The 16678-nt window shown below is 35.5% G+C and overlaps 1 protein-coding gene across 6 annotated transcripts in view; it reads left to right on the top strand.

Annotated features, from left to right (window-relative positions):
• The window catches only part of TDRD3 (tudor domain containing 3), a 173251-nt gene that overhangs the window by 140794 nt on the left and 15779 nt on the right, over nt 1-16678 (top strand). The gene's annotated exons all lie outside the window — the stretch shown is intronic.

Genomic DNA, 16678 nt, shown 5'->3' with positions numbered 1-16678 from the left:
AGAAACTTAAAATTTTATTATCATAACCTGGCTTCCTTCTTCCCAGTTCTTCTGTAGTCTAGTATCCTTGGCTATGCATTTTTAAAGCAGCCCAAAATGACAACTCCTTTTGCTTCTTCCTATGTCCTCTCCATATTGGAACTCTTATTCCTGTCCTCTGCATGCTTCAGACTTAAGCAATCTACGAATTTTGAACCAGACTGGTTAAATTAATCTTCACTAAAGAGTATGGATTATGTTACCCCTTTTTACCCTTCCCAGTCTCACCTTTCTCCTTTAATCTTCTCAGAATTATGTGCTTAGAAATGTCAGAGAATCTCCAGTGCATGGAAATTTGGACAATGTTGGCAGAAGGAAGTCCCTTAAATCGTGTTACCCAGATCATTTCTCCATTAGGTTGATGGAGAAGGTTGATTGCGTAAATGGGAATATGATTGTGTCTCTCGTCCTTTCTTTTTCTCTGCGGGAAAGGAGACGGAAATAGTTCAGAGTTAAAAAGTTCTTCATAAATTTCACTGAAAACCTAGCTCCTAACTTGAAGAATAATCATAGAAGAGACAAGGGATTTAGTGGCCATTTCTTTGGTCAGTTCTTTGAGTTATATCTAACTTGGCCTCATCTTTGATTCTCAGTAAACTCTAGCCTACCCTCAGCCAAGCTAAATTTATAACATCTGTTATCTTTACTGCTCAGTTGATAGAGGCTGCATGGAGCTAAGGAGGAAAGAGAATTTGCCTTCTGCATCATATCTGGTTTCAGATCAAGGGATCTTTAAGAGGGCATAAGGACAGTTTATAGCTCTACTTTATCCAGCCTGCCCCCGTAATCTAAGAATGCGCGATTTGGCTATGTGTCAATAATAGTAATAATAGCCCCTTACGTGAACTGCTTGCCATTAATGCCTAATTACCATGGAGCATAATAACAGTTACTCATGTCATGATTAGATTAACTTTCTTAAAATTCTTATTTATTTTATTTTATTTTTACAGCTTTGAACCATTGACTTATGCTCAGTATGGTTTCTTGCTGAAGTAGCAGTGTCATCTTTCATAACTAAAAATTAGAAATATTGAACTCTGGTAGTAATCAAACACAAATTGAAACAAGTACAGTATTAAATGTGTAAATTAATAGAAAAAATTAAATGATAATGCTCATGCTGGCAAAGATGCAGTGACATGAGCACTCATACATTGCTGATTGCAGTGTAAATTCATGTAATCTTTCTGATTTTTTCCAAGCCTTAAAAGTGTTCACGCCCTATAAACTAGTAATCCCATAGTTGTTAATCTCTGCTAGGGGAAGCAAAGGAATAAGTAAATTTCTAAGATGTGAGCATTGCAGCAATATGATAACAGGAAAAACTAGAAACTACCTAAACACCTAACAATAAGAATGAATGGTAAAATAAATCATCATCCATCAGCTGCGTGAAGTATTTTACAATTGTGATAAAAGATCATTACAAAGGCTGTGTTATCATGGGAAATATTTATGGTGAGTGAATGAAAGCAATTTATAGATTTGAGAATATACTCAAAGTAGTGGTTGTTTTAATATCGTGGAACTATGTACAGACTCTCTATATGTGAGAGTCTTAATTTTCAATTTTATAAACTTTCCATAATTTTGTATTACGTTTTTTTGTTTGAAAAAGTAACAGCAAGCAAAATAAAATTAGCAAGAAGAAAGTTGATCATGATTAGGGAATTTTAGTCTTAAAAAAATCCCTAAAATTTTGCAGAAAGGATCTGAAAATGTGGGAGTTTAAAAAAAATAAGATAAATGAAAACATAATTTCTTACTTTCTAATTTTGCCCTTTGCCTTCAGTGAGGTTAACAACAACATGATTATGGCTTTCCATGATAAAATTCCATGATCTTTGAACTTGTTCCTGTCTATAATTAATAAATGAAATACTTCTACAACTAAACCAATAGACTTACCTATACAAATTACCACCTTCATTCAGTCTATTCATACAACCTACTTCCCAATTCTTGCAAAATTCTCTTTTTTTTTTTTTTGAAGAGAATGTTTATCGCATGTTACATATTACAAAAAAGTAAATGTATATCCCAATCGCTATAGGAAGTATTTTATTTTTTAATTTATTTTTTATTGAGGTATAGTTGTTTTACAGTGTTGTGTTAGTTTCTACTGTACAGCGAAGTGGAGTTCCCTGTGCTATACAGCAGGTTCTTTTTAGTTATCTATTTATTTTATACACGTTACTGTATATAAGTCAATCCCAATCTCCCAATTCATCCCACCCACTCCCCCACCCCCCACAAAATTCTCTCTTAATAACACTGTCCCTAGAACACTTACGCACCTTCAGGATTGTCTCTTCCAAGTATTTTCAAATGCACAGCAAAATGCATTTCTCCTATGAAATGTTCATTTAATCTGTACAGGCATACCTTGTTTTATTGCACTTCACTTTATTACACTTTGCAGATACTGCATTTTTTACAGATCGAAGGTTTGTGATAACTGTCAAGCAAGTCTGCTGGCACCATTTTTCCAACAGCATTTGCTCACTTTGTGTCTCTATGTCACATTTTGGTAATTTTTTTTTCTTTTTTTTTTCTGGCTGTGTTGGGTTCCAGAGTATATGGGCTCTGTGGTTTTGCAGAATTCAGGCTCTCTAGTTGAGGCACACAAGCTCAGTAGTTGTGGCACATGGGCCTAGTTGCCCTACAGCATGCCCTGACCAGGTATCGAACCTGAGTTCCCTACATTGGAAGGTGGATTCGTTACCACTGGACCAGGGGAATTCCTATGATCAGTTATCTTTGATGTTACTATTGCAAAAATATTTCAACTTGCTGAAGGCTCAGATGATGGTTAGCATTTTTAGCAATAAAGTAATTTTTAATTAAGGTATGTACTTTTTTTCTTAGACATAATGCTATTGCACATTTAAAGACTATAGTGTAAATATAAATTTTGATACGCACTGGGGAACCAAAAATTAGTGTGACTCCCTTTATTGTGATATTCACTTCATTGCAGTGGTCTGGAACCACTGCAATATCTCAGAATTATGCCTGCACTTACTTAACATTTGTAATTTTGGGAATATGTTAGTATGTAATTATGATACTTTGATTCTTTGTCGCCGTTTTAGTTTTTGATACATTATTAAAATATTGACTGTAAAGTGAAATTTTTATATTTGAGGTTTTCTTATTAACTCATAATTTCAAATATATATTAATGTATTTCAAAAAACTTCTTGAGCACTTATTGCGTGACTCTACTTCTCCACCCAGAACAGTGCCCAGCACAACACATTTTCTTAGAATGATTATGTGCTGGACAGTGGCAATGTATAGATGAGCAGTCTCTGCACTAAAAGAGTCAGAGTAGCAGAGGAGCCTAGCAAGTAAAGCACCATCTGTTTACCATGAACAGAACAGAGATGAGGAGTACTTAACTCAGGAACTGACTCATAGAAGAGGTAAAGCCTTCCCTGACCATCCAGTTATAAAACAGCAATGCACCATCACACAAACTCTCAATCTCCTTTGCCCTGCTTTATTTTCTGCATATCCTGCCTCTCCCTCCAACCCCTAAGTGAAATCAATGTGAGATCAAGACTTTGTCTCAGTTAATACTTCAGCATTCAGAACAATTCCTGAAACATACGGCTTACAGTAAGTACTTGTTAAATCTGAATGAATGAAGTTTAATGTGAGTCTTGAAAGTTTTGAAGGATTTAGCTTAGGGAAAAAACGGAGGCAAGTGTGAGAGAACAGTGAAGAGTGTAGGAGGGCATGGTAGGGTGAGTTATTTTGGCAGCAGTATAGGTTGGGTGTAGCAAGTGTTAGTAGATGAGGCTGGCTGCAAAGACAGATGAAGTTGAAGGATGAAGAGTCAGGTGGGCTAAGAGTAAGGATTTGGAATATTATATCTGAGAATAGGGACCAATGAAGGATTTTAGGTAGGGGAGTGTCATGATGTGATTTTGCTTTAGGAGATTATTTCCTGTGGTATAGAAAATAGGTTTCAGTGAAAGCAGAGAGCAAGAAGACCAGTTATTGCAATAATTAAAGTAAGAGATGGGCACTTTGGAGTCATCAGCATTTAGGCAAAAGTAAAGACTATGGGTGAGATTGTGTGTAAAAAGAAAAAAGTGTGTAAAAAGATAAAAGACAAAGACAGGGTCAACTTCTGGGGAATTTCACAGCTGAGGGTGGGAAGGGACACTGAGAAGTAGCTGTAGCTTGGGAGGACAAGGGGTTGGGCAGGTGGGGAGCGGTGCTTAATCCACAATGTAAAAGGCTGGAAAGGTCAAGGAAGATGAGAATTGAGAAGTGGCTGTTGGATTTGGGAATCAACAGGTACTGATAACTGTGAAATGCACTTTGAGTGGAGTAGTGGATGTGCAAGGCAATTTGTGGTTTCTTGAGAGTAAGTGGGAAATAAGAAAATGAGGTATAAGCTACTTAGGATCTTGGTTGTTAAGATAAAGAGGATAGAAGATGAGAATAAGGAGTAAAGGAGCTGAGGGTAAAAATCCAAGAATGTTTACATCAAAGGCAGAGTGAAGAAAAGAGAAAAGGAGAGGTTGTAAAAATAGGTGTAAAGATTTAAAAAAATCCAGGCCTTGGTGAGAAAGTGGGGTACGATCACTTTGGGTGACTGGGTGTGTTGAGGAGTACTAAAGAGAGGAAAGAAGTAAATATAGGTGTGGATGAAAGTAAGCTGGGTTTCTGGGAAGGAAGGTGACTGATTCTTCACTAATGAACTCTTCTCTCAGGTAAAAGCAGATCATCTGTTCAAAGTAATGAGGTCAAGAATAGGAGAGGAATTTTGAAGAGAGAGGTAAAGATTTAGAAACCACCCAGGAAAATGGGAGAAGAAGCTGACCAAGAATGTATTTATTTTCATAGCAGCAGTTTTCAACCCTTAGTAAAACTTAAGTGCAAAGCATTCTGTGACAGTTCATTCTCAATTTCTAGTCTTTTAGTAGCTGCAAGAAAAGTTTGTTAAGTGGATATACAAATGAGAAGAACTTTACATGTTTATTAAGCAGAAACTAACAAGTTAACCACTCAGCCAATTTTCAGTAGAGGTTCTCATTAGGAACCTGATATTTGAAAGTCTGCACAGCCATAATGACTATATTATTGCCCCAGGGCTTCAGTATTGGAAATATTGGAAAATGCCCTGTGAAGATGGTTTTAACCTCTTGCTAGTAATATTAGTATAATCCTAAGAATGTTAACAAAGTTTCAGGCCTTCTTGGGCCCATGTTCATGTCAGGTAGGGATACATTAAATAGATAAAAATGTTAATTAGGTATTTGAGCATTCAAAGACACATTGACTCTCTGTGTGTTTGGGTGTGCACTGTGTGCAAGCATATGAGAGATATCATTATTAAAAAAAATCGTGATAGTTACTGAAATATTCATTTAGAATGGCTTATCTCAGTAAGGAGAGAAGAAAAAAAGGTAGAAAATTTTAAAACTGCTGTTTAATCTCTTAAAACTTAACCTATCGACTTTTCTATCTATTAACTGACCTATTTACAGAGGGAGATTTTCCTAACATGGACACAGTTTTAAATAAGGAAAAACATTTTTAAATGCTCATCATAATTTTGCATGACAGTTATAAAGAGCTGTCTAGCTATGGAATTATAAAACAAAATCCAAATATGAAATCAGTTAAGAATATATGCTGTTCACAATCATAGAGTTAATTTATAAGCGACCATGGAATATTTCTGTTCTGCTGTTGAAGTGGAGAGCCCTTTCTCATTGCTACCATACCAAAATATTGATAAAGGTTTCTGAAAAAGGGGCCTCAACAACTTACTTTCAACTTTCCTGAGAGAGCTTAGGAAAGTAGTCTGGCTCAGAGTTTATGCCACAGAATGTGGTAGCAGTCATTAAACAGGTTTCTGGTTTTGTTTTTTTTTTTTTTGTGATTTCTTCCGTATTTTTTTGGGGGGGGGGTACACCCAGTTCAATCATCTGTTTTTATACACATATCCCCGTATTCCCTCCCTTCCTTGACTCCCCCCCCGCCTCGAGTCTCCCCCCCCCCCCCGCCCCAGTCCTCTAAGGCATTTTCCATCCTTGAGTTGGACTCCCTTTGTTATACAACAACTTCCCACTGACTATTGATTTTACAGTTGGTAGTATATATATGTCTGTGCTACTCTCTCGCTTCATCTCAGTTTCCCCTTCACCCCCCACCCCCTCCCATACCTCGAGTTCTCCAGTCCATTCTCTGTATCTGCGTCCTTGTTCTTGTCACTGAGTTCATCAGTACCATTTTTAGATTCCGTATATGTGAGTTAGCATACAATATTTGTCCTTCTCTTTCTGACTTACATCACTCTGTATGACAGATTGTAGTTCTATCCACCTCTTACATATAGCTCCATCTCATCCCTTTTTATAGCAGAGTAATATTCCATTGTGTATGTATGCCACATCTTCTTTATCCATTCATTTGTTGATGGGCATTTAGGTGGCTTCCATGTCCTGGCTATTGTAAATAGTGCTGCAGTAAACATTAGGGTACAAGTTTCTTTTGGGATTATGATTTTCTTTGGGTATATGCCCAGGAGTGGGATTACTGGATCATATGGAAGTTCTATTTGTAGTTTTTTAAGGAACCTCCAAACTGTTTTCCATAGTGGCTGTACCAACTTACAGTCCCACCAACAGTGCAGGAGAGTTCCCTTTTCTCCACACCCTCTCCAACATTTGTTGTTTCCAGATTTTGTGATGATGGCCATTCTGATTGGTGTGAGGTGATACCTCATTGTGGCTTTGATTTGCATTTCTCTGATGATGAGTGATGTTGAGCATCTTTTCATGTGTTTGTTGGCCATCTTTATGTCTTCTTTGGAGAAATCTCTATTTAGGTCTTCCGCCCATTTGTGGCAAACATTTCGAGAAGAGCTAACACCTATCCTTCTCAAACTCTTCCAAAATATTGCAGAAGGAGGAACACTCCCAAACTCATTCTATGAGGCTACCATCACCCTGATACCAAAACCAGGCAAAGATGTCACAAAAAAAGAAAACTACAAACCAATATCACTGATGAATATAGATGCAAAAATCCTCAACAAAATACTAGCTAACAGACTCCAACAGCACATTAAAAAAATCATACACCATGATCAAGTGGGGTTTATCCCTGGGATGCAAGGATTCTTCAATATACACAAATCAATCAACGTGATGCATCATATCAACAACTTGAAGGATAAAAACCATATGATCATTTCAATAGATGCAGAAAAAGCTTTTGACAAAGTTCAACATCCATTTATGATAAAAGCTCTCCAGAAAATGGGCATAGAAGGAAATTACCTCAACATAATAAAAACCATATATGAAAAACCACAAGCCAACATTGTTCTCAATGGGGAAAACCTGGAAGAATTCCCTCTAAGAACAGGAACAAGACAAGGGTGTCCACTCTCACCACTATTATTCAACATAGTTTTGGAAGTTTTAGCCACAGCAATCAGAGAAGAAAAAGAAATCAAAGGAATCCAAATTGGAAAAGAAGAAGTAAAATTGTCACTCTTTGCAGATGACATGCTATTATATATAGAAAACCCTAAAGACTCTACCAGAACACTGCTAGCACTAATTGATGAGTTTAGTCAAGTAGCAGGATACAAAATGAATGCACAGAAATCTCTTGCATTCCTATACACGAACAACGGAAGAGCAGAAAGGGAAATTAAGGAAACTCTCCCATTCACCATTGCAACCAAAAGAATAAAATACCTAGGAATAAACCTGCCTAAGGAGGCAAAAGATCTGTTTGCAGAAAACTTTAAGACATTGATGAAAGAAATCAAAGACGACACAAACAGATGGAGGGACATACCATGTTCCTGGATTGGAAGAATCAACATCGTGAAAATGACTGTACTACCCAAAGCAATTTACAGATTCAATGCAATCCCGATCAAATTCCCAATGGCATTTTTCACAGAACTAGAGCAAGAAATCTTACGATTTGTATGGAAACGCAAAAGACCCCGAATAGCCAAAGCAATCTTGAGAAGGAAAAATGGAGTTGGTGGAATCAGGCTTCCTGACTTCAAACTATACTGCAAGGCCATAGTGATCAAGACAGTATGGTACTGGCACAAAAATAGAAAGGAAGATCAATGGAATAGAATAGAGAACTCAGAAGTAAGCCCAAACACATATGGGCAGCTTATCTTTGACAAAGGAGGCACGAGTATACAATGGAAAAAAGACAGCTTCTTCAATAAGTGGTGCTGGGAAAATTGGACAGCAACATATAAAAGAATGAAATTAGAACACTTCCTAACACCATACACAAAAATAAACTCCAAATGGATTAAAGACCTACATGTAAGGCCAGACACTCTAAAACTCTGAGAGGAAAACATAGGCAGAACACTCTGTGACATCCATCAAAGTAAGATCCTTTTGGACCCACCTCCTAGAATCATGGAAATAAAATCAAGAATAAGCAAATGGGACCTCATGAAACTTAAAAGCTTTTGCACAGCCAAAGAAACCATAAACAAGACTAAAAGGCAACCCTCAGAATGGGAAAAAATAATTGCCTATGCAACAACGGACAAAGGATTAACCTCCAAAATATACAGGCAGCTCAGGTTTCTGTTTTAATACTGTGAGGTTTATCAAATTTTGAAATTGATGAACATCCCTTATTTAAAATGTATTATAAGTTCTTAGGTAAATTTAGGAACTTGCCAATTACATATACAAAACTGAATTGCTTGTATTCATCTAAACCTCTGAGGATAAATGTCTAGGAACGTATAATAGTTAATGTGAAGAATCTGGTATGAGAATATTTGTAATGGTGAATTTTACTGCTTTATTATACTTTCCTTCTCATTAGTAATATATTCAGGGGAGTCTCCATGTCTGTGGATACCAAGGGTGGGGGGACATTAACTTGGATGAATTTTGTAAAGACAATTACAGTGAGCCGTCTGTATCTGCAGGTTCCACTGACCGTGGATCAAAAATATTTGAAAAAAAAATTACAGAAAGTTACAAAAAAGCAGAACTTAACTTTGCTGCATGCAGGCAGCTATTTACATAACATTTACATTGTAATAGATATTATAAGTAATCTAGAGATGATTTAAGGTCTACAGGGGGGTTTGTGTCAGTTATATGCAAATACTATACCATTTTATATGAGGGACTTGAGTACCCTCAGATTTTGATATAGAGGGGCAGTCCTGGAACCAATCACTTGTGGGTATTGATGGACAAATGTACTGTGTTTGGTAAGCCCAGTAGGATGTGCCTCAGTAAAGAAGATTGCCTCTGGGTTCCTTTCTTCTATAGAAGAAAAATGAATATGTTGCTAATTGACCAGATTCTCAGCCTCACTTTTGTGTTACATTGGTTATTAACACCAGTAATTGTAAAATCACTTTGTAAATGTAAAGTGCCACACAAAGGCTCGTTTAGCTTTATGTATTCTCAGCTTCTGTAACTCACTAGGATAATGCAGTCAAATTGCTTGACTCAAACCAATAAGAGAGAAACTGTTGAAAGTGGCATTATAAAGAATAGAACTTTACACTTGTGGAATAATGATAGCTAACTTTATTGAAACTTAAGGGTGTACCCAACATTATTCTAAGCTCTTTACTTAACACTAATTCATCTAAAGGATAGTAGCTGCTTATTGATAGTGTAGCCATTTCAGGGTAGTTTATTCTCTCATTCAGTCATTCATAGTAGACGGTGCTCAAAGTAGATAGCATTGTGGATAATTTGTAATTTACAGTAAGAACTATAGCACCTAAATGATATCACATCCATTTTGTTTTATTAATTTCATGATGTATTTAAAATGTAAATGAGATGGAAAGCACTTGGTTTTGATCTATTTATATAAACCTTTTAAGAGTTTAACATGATAGGTAATTCTCTCTTTCAGCCTCTGCATCCACTGGGATGTGTGGAAAGAGCATAGATTTTAGAGTCTAGCATAACCTGGGCAAGATACATAATCTCTTGGTTGTTGTAAAGAACATAGTGTCTGCTCAGTAAACATTTTGTTCAGTCATCGAAGGATCGAAATGCCTGGCACATACGTTCTTAATTACTTCTGGCTCCATTTCTTAGTTTTCCTTTAAGGATTTATTTATTTATTTATTTATTTATTTATTTATTTATTTATTTATTTAAGCTCTTTATTGAAATATAATTGCTTTACACTCTTTTTTTTTATTTTTTTTTTATTTTTTGGGGGTACACCAAGTTCAATCATCTGTTTTTATACACATATTCCCGTATTCCCTCCCTTCCTTTGCTTTACACTCTTGAACCAGTTTTTGAGGTACACCAAAGTGAATCAGCTGTATTTATACATATATCCCCATATCGCCTCCGTCCCGTGACTTCCCCCCACCCTCCCTGTCCCGGCCCTCTAAAGCGTCACCCATCATCGAGTTGATCTCCCTTTGTTATACAGCAACTTCCCACTGGCTGTCTGTTTTACAGTTGGTAGTATATATATGTCTGTGCTACTCTCTCACTTCGTCCCAGCTTCCCCTTCACCCCCCGTCCCCCAACCCCGTGTCCTCCAGTCCATTCTCTGCATCTGCATCTTTTTTCTTGTCTTGTCATTGGGTTCATCAGTACCATTTTTTTTTTTGATTCCATATATAATGAGTTAGCATACAATATTTGTTTTTCTCTTTCTGGCTTACTTCCCTCTGTGTGACAGACTCTAGGTCTATCCACTTCATTACATATAGCTCCATTTCATTCCTTTTTATAGCTGAGTAATATTTCATTGTATATATATGCCACATCTTCTTTATCCATTCATTTGTTGATGGGCATTTCGGTTGCTTCCGTGTCCTGGCTATTGTAAATAGTGCTGCAATAAACATTATGGTACATGTTTCTTTTTGGATTATGGTTTTCTCTGGGTATATGCCCAGGAGTGGGATTACTGGATCATATGGTAGTTCTATTTTTCATTTTTTTAAGGAACCTCCAAACTGTTTTCCATAGTGGCTGTACCAGCTTACACTCCCACCAGCAGTGCAGGAGAGCTCCCTTTTCTCCACACCCTCTCCAACATTTATGGTTTCTAGATTTTGTGATGATGGCCATTCTGACTAGTGTGAGGTGATACCTCATTGTGGCTTTGACTTGCATTTCTCTGATGATGAGTGATGTTGAGCATCTTTTCATGTGTTTGTTGGCCATCTGTATGTCTTCTTTGGAGAAATGTCTATTTAGGTCTTCTGCCCATTTGTGGATTGGGTTATTTGCTTTTTGGGTATTAAGCTGCATGAGCTGCTTGTATATTTTGGAGATTAATCCTTTGTCTGTTGCTTCATTGGCAAGTATTTTCTCCCATTCTGAGGGTTGCCTTCTTGTCTTGTTTATGGTTTCTTTTGCTGTGCAAAAGCTTTTAAGTTTCATTAGGTCCCATTTGTTTATTCTTGATTTTATTTCCATTATTCTAAGAGGTGGGTCAAAAAGGATCTTGCTTTGATGTATGTCATAGAGTATTCTGCCTATGTTTTCCTCTAGGAGTTTTATAGTGTCTGGCCTTACATGTAGATCTTTAATCCATTTGGAGTTTATTTTTGTGTATGGTGTTAGGAAGTGTTCTAATTTAGAAATAGCATCCTCCCTTATTGTTCACTTCCTCAAAGTGATGTTTGTTGACCCTCGACTGCAGCAGCAGTTACGAATCAGAACTTCCAGATCAGGAGTTGGGTATCCATCCCAAACTATCCCTCTTGGAAGGAAACCCAGACTGCTTCCTTGTACCATCTTTTTCTTTCATTTTTTTTTCCTTTTATGTTTCCTGTTAAAATTTTCTTTTCTGTTTGAATGTTATTAGTGTAATGAACTTTTGTATTAGGAGTCTTACAATGTAGCCCTAATATAAAAATCCACAGGTCTTTTAAAGGAAACTGGTTTTTCTCTTAAAGTAAAAGAACTGCTGTCTGTTACGCTAATAGTATTGCCTGCAAAGTTATAAAAATTTCCATCCTTTCACATTTTTGAAATCCTCTGGTTTATAACAGCCTTCATAAATTGGTGACTTCCGTCCCGGTTCTGACACATCGCTTTTCAGCCTGTCCTGTTGTCAGTGTACCTGCTGCTTGACATTGACAGGATTCTCGTCAAAACTGGGGTTTTGCATAAATTACTGTTTAACCCTGGACAGGCTTTTCCTCCTCAGTGCCGCTTTTAAGAGATTGTCCTGCTCTTATCCATAGATAATGAAAGTGAAATTTGACTATTGTATCATACATTTTACACTCTGAAGGAGTACCGTAAACTTTACTAGTCTTATTGATTTTTCATTAAGCCTTAATTAGTAATCCTCAGTTTTACCAATTCTTATACAATATAGACATCATGACTGATAGCCTACTATCCCTTCCTTCTCATCCAGATGATCTATTTGCCTTATTTTTTATTGTAATAAGCAGCTTACATTGTGTGTGGGAGAGAAGGTGAGAGGAAGGGGAAGGAGTTTCAAGTTGCATAAAAGAGTACGCTTTAGGTAATCTTATGGATGAATTTAGAATTTTTAAAAAGTTGATTGTTTTACCTTAATACTTTCCAGAAGGTACATATTAAGCATTGTGAATAATTTGTGTTTTACAGTAAGAACTGTAGCACTAAATGATACCACATCCATTTCGTTTTATTAACTTCATGATGTATTTAAAATGTAAATAAGATGGAAAGCACTTGATTTTGATCTATTTCTTGTGTATTTGAGAATTCTACCACTGAACCACCCATGCACCGATTATTTCTTGGTTATTTGAAACACCCAAGAAAATCTTTCGACTCTGTAATGCAGAGACTTTATACCTTCCTGATTTGTTCTTACAATTATTGTTCTAGCCATGGCTGCATGGAAAAGGAGAAATAGCTTCATTCTTGAACTACAAGAATATTTCCATATTCAGTAGGAACAAACATTTATTATGTTTTTCCTTTGGGTATGACGATGAGCAGATTACTCTCCACAGAGTATATTATCAGTTCCTCCAGCCTCTGTTGAACATCTCAGATATTTCAGGTGTGGAATTACATGTGACTAAGAACATGTTTCCTGAATTTCAATAAACTTAGAAATAGTATTATTACAGGAAAATATAACATGTTTAGTAGCCTTAATTAAATCAGGTGATATATACTGTCTAATTTTTCTTCACCTCAGTTGATGGAAGTAAGTTTGTCTCCCTTACTATTTTTGGAGAAAATCTTTGTGATACCTTTTCCTTCTTCAGCAATCTAACCATCAAAAATGATTGAGAAGAGAAGCTAAGCTTGGAAAGAGAATGATTTCTTTAAAAAAAAAAAACAACTAACTTCTCATATACTGAACATTTTGAAGAAGGAAAACTCATAAATTCAAGCATACTAAGAGGAATTTATATTTAGGTAACAGCAACATGATGTATCTTCACCAACATTTTGAAATAAATTAGAATAAATGATTAAGAATGTGAAGATCAGAGTTCCTTCTATACAAAGCATGCTTATAATTGGAACATATACACCAGGCACCATGTATAAGTCTTGACCTGTGTTAACTGATTTAAAAACAACAGAAATCCTGTGAAATAATGATTAGTATTCCCATTTAACACGCATGAAAAACTACAAATCCAAGTTCAGAGCCATTAAGCTACTTGCCTAAAATCATTGAGCTATTAAGTTGCAGAGCCAATGCTCAATTTTCAGACTTGCTGACAAAATAGCACATGATTTTTACACTTTACCTGTAAATGGAGATAAATGATACCAACCTACGTGAGGGTTTTTGTATAATGTATATAAAAGTTTCATCATAGCAGTCAGTTTATACTCAATATGTGGCATACAGTTTTGGTAAAGTATCTTTCAACTGTTTAGTTCATTCAGTCTTAATTCTCACAAATTTAGAGAATTTTAAATTGAGAAGCAAAGATGTATATGCAAGAGGTATCAGCTAGTATTTCTCAAGGGACTAGAAAATATCTTACAAAGAGTAGAAAAAGAGCCAACCTATTCCTTTAACCTATAGTTCTATTCCTAAGAACTTAATCTTACACTGTGAATCCCTTTTTATCTTCTAAATTTCACTGGAATCTAGTTTCAGGATTAAACTACATTTTAGCCACCCATGTATGTTTTAGGTAGTAGTCCCCCAATTTCCACTATGCAAAAAAAAAAAAAGAGAAAAAAGAAAAAAGAGCTACGAATTACCAAGATAATTGGTAAAACTGACTTAATATTATATGGTTATTCAGAACACCAATAATAAAACTATGCCAAAGTAGTATCTTTCAATAGTGCATGGACTTCAACTGCAGTTAAATTTTAAACTTCATATTTAGATTCGGAAAATAATTCTCTTCAAATATACAATGAAATAGACCTGGAAGTAGGTTGTAGGCATTTTGCTTGATAAGTACAATATGAGCACGCAGTGATTGAGTAGCTGCTAGAAACATTAAAGCAAGGTCAAATTGCACTAATGATTATAAAGAGTTTGCTCATCATGGGAAATAGTAGTAGTATGTTCCAAGCAGACCATACTTGCAATATTATTCTGAATACTAGATTACATAGAATAGTAAATATTAAAATGTATAAAGGAAAAGGTGATCAAGATGATGAGAGATTCTGGAAATAATGGTATTTGACAAATGATTCCAGGAACTGGGTCTTTTGATTTTAGAAAATAGAAGACTAAGGAAAGGTATAGTACTTGTTTTAAAATAATTTAAAATCTTTCGTGTGGCAAAGCAAATAGGCTTAACTAGAAAGCCCAGGTGGTTTGCACTTTCTAGAGAAGGATACAAAGGAGTGGGGTTGGACGCCTGAGCATCCTTCACCAGTTATTTGAAGGAGACAGAAGCATCACACCATCTCTGTGTGATGTGGGGGAGTGAATTTTTTACCTCGAAGATCAGATCATTGACTCCTGGGGCACCTCACGTTTCTAAAACTATGGCTTTTATTAGCTAGCCTGATAATTGATAAGGACTTTTAAACACGTTATCTTTATGTTTCACTAAAGAGAAATAATTTTAGTTCATTATGCAGACATCGTTAATATGGGCTGCTGGGTATGTATGGGATTTAAATGTGAAAATGATGTTTGTTATATTGTAGTTGTATAGATCACTATAAATAATCTTATAGATAACTTCTATAAGATAAAAATTTTAGTTACTTTCCTGTCAATCTTATAATCCTTAACTTTCACTAAGGGGGTGAAAACATTAGCAAATGATTTTAGTTCTGTACTCTTAGGTATTGCAGTTTTTTCTTATATAGTGTGTGAAGTCATCTCCTTTCCCTACTCCAACACTCAGTACTTTTTAATGGCAAAGATCTGGCCTGTATTTTATCAATTTGACATGGACATTTTTTTTCTAATTCTGTTTCTTAAGTCTGTATTACAGGTCACTGAAGCATACCATAACTATTTGTCTCAAGTGTTCAGTTACATAAAATGTACTGGGCTGACGATTTTAAAATAAAAAGCAGTCTGACATTATGGTGTAGTAATTATTACTTTCAGAGAAAGAATTGGTTAATCTATTCATAAAGTATGTTGTATTAGCTACCAATTTAAGATGTAAAAATGATATAAATTATGAGGGAGTGAAATGATTAACCACTTGTGATTAGTACTCATAAGTTTTAACCATAAAATATCCTAAAACATATTTTCTCAATTAGCAATTTTGGGAAAGCAGTTGCTTTTGCAAGGATAATTTATAGGCATTGACCTGAAAACATATGAAGAGGCATAGATAGGCATTTTCCAATATTAATCATCCTTGCTATACCTCTACTTTTTAAATAGTGTTTCTAACTGGTTTCTTTTTATGGCATTTGATGAAATTTTAAGGGTATGTATGGTGTTGGTATTAAGGCAAGATGTTCAAAGAGGTTAATCATGTTAGTTTATTTTTAGCTTTTTCTTAAAATATTCATATTTTATGCAAACAGTGTCTTTAACTTTTAACTGGTCATTTTTAGTAACATGTCTTTGCTAATTTCCTCCTCTTTGTTCTATTTGCCCTTTTTCTCTATAATTAAAAAAGAAGACCTCTTCCTAAAAGAAACAAAAACAGTGGTAACAATGGAATAATTTATAATGCGAAATTATTAGTTTTTATGTTTAGATGTTTTTAAAATTTCTGAAGAAATAAAGAGCAAGCAGATGACAAGAGTCTTTCTCCTTGCATTGGCTCTTTCATTTTCTTCAGTGGCTTTTGCACTTTCCTTATCTGACCAAAGCAATTCCAGGAATACTCTTACAACAAACTTCCTGATTTTTAGCAAAATCACTGAGTCTTAATAATTTAATTGAAGTGGGCATGTATATGTTATTGTCAAAGAATTACTTAATTCAGAATAATAGAAAATATAGATGGGTTATTTGCTAAACTCTTTAGGGGATTATTTCATGTAATTCTCCTTGTAAACCTATGAATTGATTACTGTTGTCTGCGTGAGAAAACTGAGACGTAGAGAAGTTGAGTAACACGTGCAGAAGTGGTGGAGTCTAAGCTCAGGCTCAGATCTGACCTAACAGACTGAGGTCTTACATACCAATGCTATAATAAAGTATTTCTCAAGGAAATCTGAGTAGTTTGGCATCTTTTGGAGCA

This window comes from Hippopotamus amphibius, chromosome 14 (assembly GCF_030028045.1).
Source record: "Hippopotamus amphibius kiboko isolate mHipAmp2 chromosome 14, mHipAmp2.hap2, whole genome shotgun sequence".
NCBI classification, from domain to species: domain Eukaryota; kingdom Metazoa; phylum Chordata; class Mammalia; order Artiodactyla; family Hippopotamidae; genus Hippopotamus; species Hippopotamus amphibius.
This window is presented reverse-complemented; position numbering and strand designations above follow the sequence as displayed.